This window comes from Citrus clementina, unplaced genomic scaffold, assembly GCF_000493195.1.
Source record: "Citrus clementina cultivar Clemenules unplaced genomic scaffold, Citrus_clementina_v1.0 scaffold_1, whole genome shotgun sequence".
NCBI lineage: Eukaryota > Viridiplantae > Streptophyta > Magnoliopsida > Sapindales > Rutaceae > Citrus > Citrus x clementina.
In genome coordinates this window covers 11,133,463-11,142,268 of record NW_006263303.1, presented here as the reverse complement: position 1 = coordinate 11,142,268, position 8,806 = coordinate 11,133,463, and positions in this window count along the sequence as shown.

Here is an 8,806-nt window from a genome sequence, read left to right as displayed (position 1 = left end):
CAGAGAGTCCTCTAACGGTTACCCCTGAGCCGTTAAGCGCTTAGGCTTTCACCGTTTCTGTTTCCTTCAGCCCCTGGGAGTTACCCTTTAACCGTTTCAATAAACAGTTAACCGTTTTCGCAAAGTATATAAACTGTTCAAAGCCTTTCTTCTTCTTCACCAGTTACCCTCTCACCGTTTCCTCCATTGTTGCGCAGCCGAAGGTCTCCTTGTCCTCAAATCCTCATTTTTCTTGCTTTTCGTGCCAAATCAAACCCTCAAAATCATTTCTTGTCACCTTTAGACCATTTCTACCGATTCAAAACTTCAAATCGAGCCCAAAATTCAAAAATCCCAAATCCAAACCCTAACTGTCGCGGGTCGGATTTCTTCGTTCTTAATCCGATTTTCACCTCTCTTCAACCTAATTGATCATCCTACTCACATCCTCTCATCCTCATTACGCGTTTCCATGGCTGAACCCTCTCGGAGAAACCCCAGGCGCAAATCCGTGCCTCCAAGGAATCCCATACCACCTCGGGAGGTCTCTGAATTTTCAAGGATTCACTTCCCCACTCCTGCCTTGGCTAAGCGGTTTGAGGATCGCTTCGATGGTCGAAAGGTACTTGATCCTTTTTTTGTTGATAGTGATGACTTCCGCAACTTGGTTGTTTGTGGTAGAAGTATTAGGGATATGCTTCAGCCTTGGGAGGCTGCTATTGACCTTGATGACCGAGTCTATCCAAATTTAGTGCGAGTCTTTTACTCTAATATGGAAATCTCCGATACTCGCCCAAATAGGATAGTCACTCAAGTTGGCCGTGTACCCATAGAATTTGATGATGCGGACTTAGCTGACTTTCTAGGTATCTCTTGTGAGGGGATAGACATTTATACCTCTAGGAAAACCCTCTCCTTTGATACTTTTTCTCACACTCATGGCGTCCGTAATATATGTCGTCGTAGAGACTTATCGGATGAGATTTGTATGCTTCCGTTTCGGTCTCAGCTTTTACCTCTCCAAGTTCGTATTCTTCACTCTATTTTACAGCACATAGTGACTCCTAGGAAGGGTCACTCGGATGAGGTCACGAGGTTGGACGTTGCCATTTTGGATAGCCTTCTTACAGACCGTCCCATTAACCTCGGGTATATTATTGTGCGACATATGTTGAGTACTCCAGCGGTCAACCACCGCTTACTTCCTTATGGCAGTATCATCACTAAAATACTGCGACGCTTTGAGGTGCCACTTCTTGATACCGGTCATATGGAGCCTCGACGGATTGGCCCTGAGGCTGTGACTAGTATCGGATTCTCTAGGAAGAATGGAGTGTGGATAAAGACAAGCAACTCCAAAAACCGGGATACCTTGATTGCTGCAGAGGACGATCGGATGCTCAATGATATCTATACTCCCGATCAGCTTCCTGACTTTAGATTAGGAGCTATTCCTCATCCTCCGCGTCGTCATTTTGTACCTCGGCCTCCTGCTGATACAGACCATGAGGAGCGTGCGTTCGATACTGACATTCCCTCCTCTTCCGAGCTGCCCCATGCTCCTGAGCCTTCTACTGTTCCCGAGCAGCCATCTGCCTCTATGCCGCCTCCAGCTCCAGTTCAGCCCCCTGCTTCAGACGCAGTGCAGCAGCTGATCACTGATGTTCAGCGGATTTCGGAGCGCCAGCAGCTGATTCTTGATCGGTTGGACACTCTTTCCCGTGACCACCAGCAGCTGCGTTCTGACTTTCAGATATTCCAGTGGCAGAGCCTTGATCAGCAGCTGGAGCTTATCGCTGGACAGCGCACTCTTCTCGGCTATTTCGGCTATGATCCGGGGAGCACATCTTCTCCGTAGTTTCTGAGCTTTGTCTTTGCACATACATTTTACATTTTGGTTGCTAGCATTTTTATTCTTATTTTGATTTTGATGCATATGTATGTGATGTTCTTGATGATTAGATTATTGATGCTTTGTGATTGCCAAATTGGTTGGATATTGTACATGTGGTTTATTTGTGGATATTGGAGTGTTGGTATGTTTGAAGCTATTGAAGTGTTATTTTGTTTTGTTCATGGAGTTGTTGGTTTGTTAAAAAAAGCAGTTGATGTTAATATATTTTTGGAAGTGTTCTATCTCATTTTGTAAAATTGGTTTTGCTCATTTTTAAGGGGAAACTCTGCCAAAATTTTCGCTCGTCAAAACCGGCTTTGTGTTTTTCTTATTTCCTCTTTTCTTTTTGATGATGAAGGGGGAGATAATTATGGCCTTTAAGTTTTTTTTAATGGGGAGATAGATTTAAAATGGGGAGTTTTTTAAAGCAAACAATCTTTTTATTCACATTTCTCAATTTGGCCATACATGTAGGGGGAGCACATATTAAGGGGGAGCTAAACATTGAATGAAATTTGTCATCATCAAAAAGGGGGAGATTGTTAACATAAATATGTTAATAATATTGATTTTGATGATAACAAATTTTAAATGTATTTTGACATAAATATTGGAGCTATTTCTTAATAAACGAAAACTCTTTTAATCATTGCCTTATTTCTTCATAAAAGATGGTTTTTCAAATTAGAAAGAAATTCTCTGCAAAAACATGTTTAAAATTGCAATTCTGGTTATAAACAGTGAACCGGTTATTTTAAACGGTTAACCGATTATAGGCAGAGAGTAACACATTTCCTAAACCTCTAATCGTTTATGAAAAACGGAAAACACAATGGATAGGGAGGTTACTGGAAATTAACGGTAAACCGTTTGCTTTTAAACGGTTAACCGATTATCACCAGAGAGCAACATATTTGCCTAAGCTCTAGCCGTTTATGCTTAACGGAAACACCCAAGATGGGAAGGCTACTGGACACTAACGGGGAACCGTTTATTTTAAACGGTTAACCGATAACGTCCAGAATTGAAGGTTGTCCTCCTTTGGCATTGATTAACGAAAACTGATAAGGCTAATTTATTGTGCAGGTTACTGGAGACAAACGGCAAACCGTTTATTTTTAAACGGTCAACCGATAACACCCAGAGAAGCCACTTTATGCAAACCCTTAACCGCTAAATGAAAACGGATTAACTGATGTTCATTGTGCAGGTCTCTGGAAGTTAACGGCGAAAGGGCAATCCTAAACGGCAAACCGTTTATTTGAAATCTGGCTCAACGGTAACTTTGACCAGCCTAAACGGTTAACCGTTAATGGCTAACGGCGAACCGTTTTCTGTCCGACAGTTTGTAACGGCTAGATTTTCAGCTCCAAATATAAATAAGCTCATTCAAATTCAAAGAAGATTGATCACAACACAACCATTTGAGCTAATATTCGAGAATACAATCTTCATAGAGCTTAGAACACATTCTTGCTTCATCTACTCACATATCAAACATCATTGTGTAATCTTATATATTGTGAGAGGCAAAACAATTTGTAATCTTTTACTTTGAGTGATTGTAAGTGTTGGGATACACTTGGGTTAAGAGATTGGGGATAATCTCTTGTTGTAAAGGTCCATTGACACCTTGGAAGTCAAGTGTAAGCATTTGAAGCCTTGGAGGCTTGCTTAGTGGAATCCTCAAGCCCGGAAAGCTTGGAGGCGTGGACGTAGGCGAGGTTGGCCGAACCACGTAAAAATCTCGTGTTTGAATCTCTCTTCCCTTATCTTTTTATATTGTGATCATCTTAATTGTTATTGCTTTGAATTTGAGTTATATTTGCATTAAGATTTTCTTTAATATTGAATAATTTTTTAGAATCCCAATTCACCCCCCCTCTTGGGTTGCATACTTGTCTTTCAAAATGATGATCCAATACTTGTGGATAACGAGGCTGTAGCACCAACCCAGAACATGGCAAAAGGAAGCAGTCTACACAACCTGCTGCAGCACAACAGTTTAGACATCCACCACCATTTCCTCAAAGGTTTCATAAGTAAAAACAAGACAAGCAGTTCAACAAAATCTTAGGAGTGCTGAAACAACTACATATCAATATCTCTTTGGTGGAAGCTCTAGAGCAAATGCCAAATTATGAAAAACTTTTAAGGATATTTTGACAAAGAAAAAGAAGACTTGGAGAGTTTGAAACAATTGCTCTAACATAAGAGTGCAGCCGAATGCTCTAGAGTAAGATACCACAAAAGATGAAGGATCCAGGAAGCTTCACAATCCCATGCTCTATAGGCACTAAATACAGTGGCAAAGCACTTTGTGATTTAGGGGCTAGCATCAATCTCATGCCTTTATCAGTGTTTAAGCAATTGGGAGTTGGTGAATGTAGACCAACAACAGTATCTTTACAACTTGCTGACAGATCTCATGCATATCCAGAAGGGAAGATTGAAGATGTGTTGGTGAAGGTGGATAAATTTATTTTTCCAGTGGATTTTATTGTGCTAGACTTTGAGGCAGACAAAGAAGTGTCAATCATTCTAGGAAGACCTTTCTTAGCCACGGGAAAGACTCTAATTGATGTTCAAAAAGGAAAATTAACCATGAGGGTGAATAACCAACAAGTTACATTCAATGTGCTGGATGTCATGAAAAGTCCCGATGAGATTGAAGATTGTAATTTTATCAGTGTTGTGGACTTTGTTGAAGCAGAGAGATTATACAGTTGCTGCAGTAAGGAAGAAATCAATGTTGTAACATTTGAAGAACTTGATGATGAAGATCATAAAGCAGCTAACATAGCATGGTCAGGGGAGAAGTAACCCTTCAGAATTGACGAGCGAATCCAGCAAAGGGAACTCACTCTAGACCAACAAGAATTCAAGGTTAATGGGCTGAAAGTAAAGCACTATATGGGAGATGATGTGAATAGCCTAAAGAAGGATCGGTTCTTGAAGGATCCAGGTTGAGGAAACAAGAAAGGTCAGGCTGAAAGACCTAAAATCAAGTGCTAATTAAGAGGCAACCCAATAAAGGAAGTTGTTTCAAGTTTTTAAATCATTGAATTTAGTTTTTAAATTATTTAATTTGTCTTTTTATTATTGTAAGTGTGCATCTAATTTTTTGTCTTTATGTTAAATTGCAGCAAGTAAAAAAAAAATATGGGCAAAAAGTGCAAGAAGGAATTGATGCAGCATCACTTACAGCATGACATATAACAGAAGATTCTCAAACAACATAGGCATTCCTTGCTTTTGCAGCAACAAATGGATTGATTAGATTTTATGATAAGGAGCGTTTGAGAAGTATATCAAAGAAAAAGTGACCCTTTACAGCCTATGTTGTAGCAGTGCTTCCAGCAACAGGGCAGTACCCCTAACCGTTAGTTTATTTTACTTCTTACTGCAAAACTTTTCTTTCATTTAGTTTTAATTTTCTAATTTATTTTGCATGTCCTTTTATTTAGTGTATGCATGTCTGGTTTATGTGGTTTTGTTTTGTGTGCTTGTGAGGACACAGCACCACTCAAGTTTGGGGGGGTTGTGTTTCTGAGTACATGTGTTTATGCTTGTGTTGTGTGAAGCTCTGTTATTTAATATTTGTGTATGGATTTGAAAACCTAATGAAGATAAATTGAGTGTTATTCAATATTTATAAGAAAGCCAAGTAGAGATAGTTATAGATGGAGGTTGAACTTCTGTTCCGACACTTAAACTTTGGTTGAGTTTTATGAGAATGCTGTAGCAGTGTTAGGAAAAAAAAAGAGTAGAAAATATCTCAAGTTTAGGGGAAAATGGTTTAAGTTGCTGAGTAACCAGGGTTGAGTATGCACCCCATATGCAAACTTGAGTCCAAAGGCAACACGAGCTACGAATAGTGCTGCAGCAATTATAAAAAAAAAGAGAAAAAAAAGAAGAAGAAAAGCAAAAAAAATGGTGATAAAGAGGTCTGCTACCTAGGATACTGAGTAACATGGTCTGTTCATGAGCCCCATGTTCAGCCTTGAGTTAAAAGCGTCCAACGGTATGACCTAGATATAACATCCTGAATGCGTTGTTGTAGCAACTCTGACATGTACTGTGAATGAGTAATGGGTGTCGTCATTACAAGTGATAGGCATTCACATGAAAGCTCAATGTTGCATTGAAGGGTTTAACTAAAAAAAAAAATTTATTATTGTTGTAGCACAATTTGAATATAATTGTGAGTTCTGCTCCCCCATATGTGAATATATTTGTGTTCTACCTTTTAATTGTATACAAAGTTTGTGCAATGCTGTAGCACCTCTGAAATTTGATCAAAGTGGCACACACACACTCTGGATAGAATGAGGCCTAAGTCTAAAACTGGAACTACTATGGCAATTTTGTATGAGTAAGAGTGTGATCTGAGGGTGGAAGAATCCTCACAAATTTGATGACAAAGTTAAGTTATTTGTTGCATGATTGTGTGATTAAAGAGTGAGTGTTGTTGTCATTACTTGAGGACAAGTAACGATTTAAGTTTGGGGGTGTGATAACTCTATGAAATGAGAGTTATTATGACAATTCTAGACTTAAATCAAGATCACTTAGAGAGTAAATGATGTTTTTTTATTGCATTTTTGTTACATTTTGCATAAACATTCATTTTAGTTTAGTCTTAATAAGTTTTACTTGATTTAAACTAATTCGTGCTCAAATTGTGTGCATAATTGTAGGTTTCCAGAAGCTTATAATTCATGGAAGGAATGCTGATGTAATAGACTGGCAAAAAGGAGGAAGGACATGGCTATAAAAGAATTGAAACAAATCTGGAACAGTGCAGTTGCTGTAACCGTTGCTGTAGCCATTGCTGTAGCAATCTTGGAACAACAATAGAGAAAATTTCGTGCGGGATACTTACAGAATTGCGATCTGCAGTTTCCTAATCTGACTTATGTGCGCCCTAGGCTTCGGTATACCCTAATTTTCAACTATAAAAGAAGCACACATTATAAGGAAAAGGGAGGGCCGTCACCCAAGGAGAAAAACACAAAGAAACAAAAGAAAAACAAGATTCAAGAGAGAGATTGAAGGCTACACAAGAGGAAAAATTACAGAGATCAATTGGGAGCTCAATCTTTCTCTTGTTTTCGTGTTTTCTATTTATTCATAGGGATGTGTTTCATGGCTAAAACTTTGTTCTTTATTTTTCTTTTGCGAACCATGAACTAAATTTATTTGTGGTTGAGTGATAAACAATCTTGATGGTTTATTGACTGAATATATGTGTTGCTGCATGTTTGTTGTAGCAGTTTGTTTTGATAGTATTTATTTTATTCGTTATTTCGGTTGATCACCCATTTTAATGATACTAGCTAATGAAGAGCCGCAAAAGGGCCTATCTTAGTGGAACATATCAGAACAATACTTGATCTTAAATTGAGTTTCCCGGATTGAGTTTTACTTAAGTCCCAAAAGGGCCATGCTTGATTTAAGATTAGTGATGAACTAGACATAAGGATTCACCTTGTAGGGTAAATAGAACCTAAGCATGTAATGTTATATCTCATGTTGGCATAGCAACTGATCATTGTTAGGTTGCATATAGATATAAGATATCCAACATGCAACGGCTGAGGATACATAAGGATTCTGCCCAGTGTTGTAGCAGATACTGCAGCAACCGAGCCAACCATTAGAAAATAGTCAAGACCATTAGGAGGGTTTATTTACTCAACTACTATATATTTCCATTAGTTTTATCCTTGAGTTTGACGTGATAATTTACTTTGTTGCATTTTATTTATAGCATTTTTTTTAATTAGTACATTAGTTTCATTAATTGTTTATTTTATTTTAGCACAAAATCTGCACTGTTAAGATTGATGTAGCAAGTCTAATAACATCAATAGCTGTGGAGACGATCTTGAATACTCATCACTTTATTACTTGTTGTGTACACTTGCACATTGACACCAATAGCATTAGTATTTATACACCAACAGCCGCATTGTACTGTATTAATTTTTTTAGTGATTAATTTTGATTACATATTTTTAAAATAATATTTATTAATACTTAGAAAAATACTAAATATCAAAATTTTTAAAATTGAGAAATTTAACATTATGTTTTAATATCATAATTCTTCATAAAAATCAAACTTTATAGCTTTAAATTTTTGTCAGTATAACATTTATTTTTACAATATTTTCCAAATATATAACCTTTGAAATGAATATTGAAGCAAATAATTCAATTAAATAACCTCTAAATAATATCAAAACATAAATAAAATGCAATACGTCCAACCGTGGTCTTCTAATTTCATAAATTCAAATTCTAGGATTGCTTAATCCATAAATTTAAAATCTTTTTCATTCTTTTATTTTTAGAAATTTCTTACAAGATCTCTTATCAAAAATAAGAAAGGAAAAAGCTAACGATCCTATTTTAACAAAATCTACAGGTGAAAGATCATAACTTACAGGCATTTAATTGGGACATGGAATTATAATTGAAGTTGATACATGACATAATGCACAATCTTATTTATGCATAAGAATAAGAGCCTAAGCCCCTACAATCAGGCACATTAACTAAAAATTGTCAAATATCAATAACAAGAGTAAAATGTCATATAAATATGATAGTTAAAATTGTCAATTACATATGACTTGTTAAAACTATCAAATATTACACTAGTTTAAAAAAAAAAACAATAATGGAGTCTCTTGAATTGCGTTACAGAATATACATTAGGTAAATTTAACACCTAAATTTAAATTGAAATTTTGAACCAACTCCAAACAACACAATAAAAAAGAAAAAAATTTGAATCATATTATTAACATCAGCTTGTGCATAAATGTATTTATATTCCAAAATAGGGTAATTTTTTAAAAACCTCCCCTGAAGGTTGGACTTTGTTGCAAGTAGATGGAGAGAATCTATTTATTTGTAAAAAAA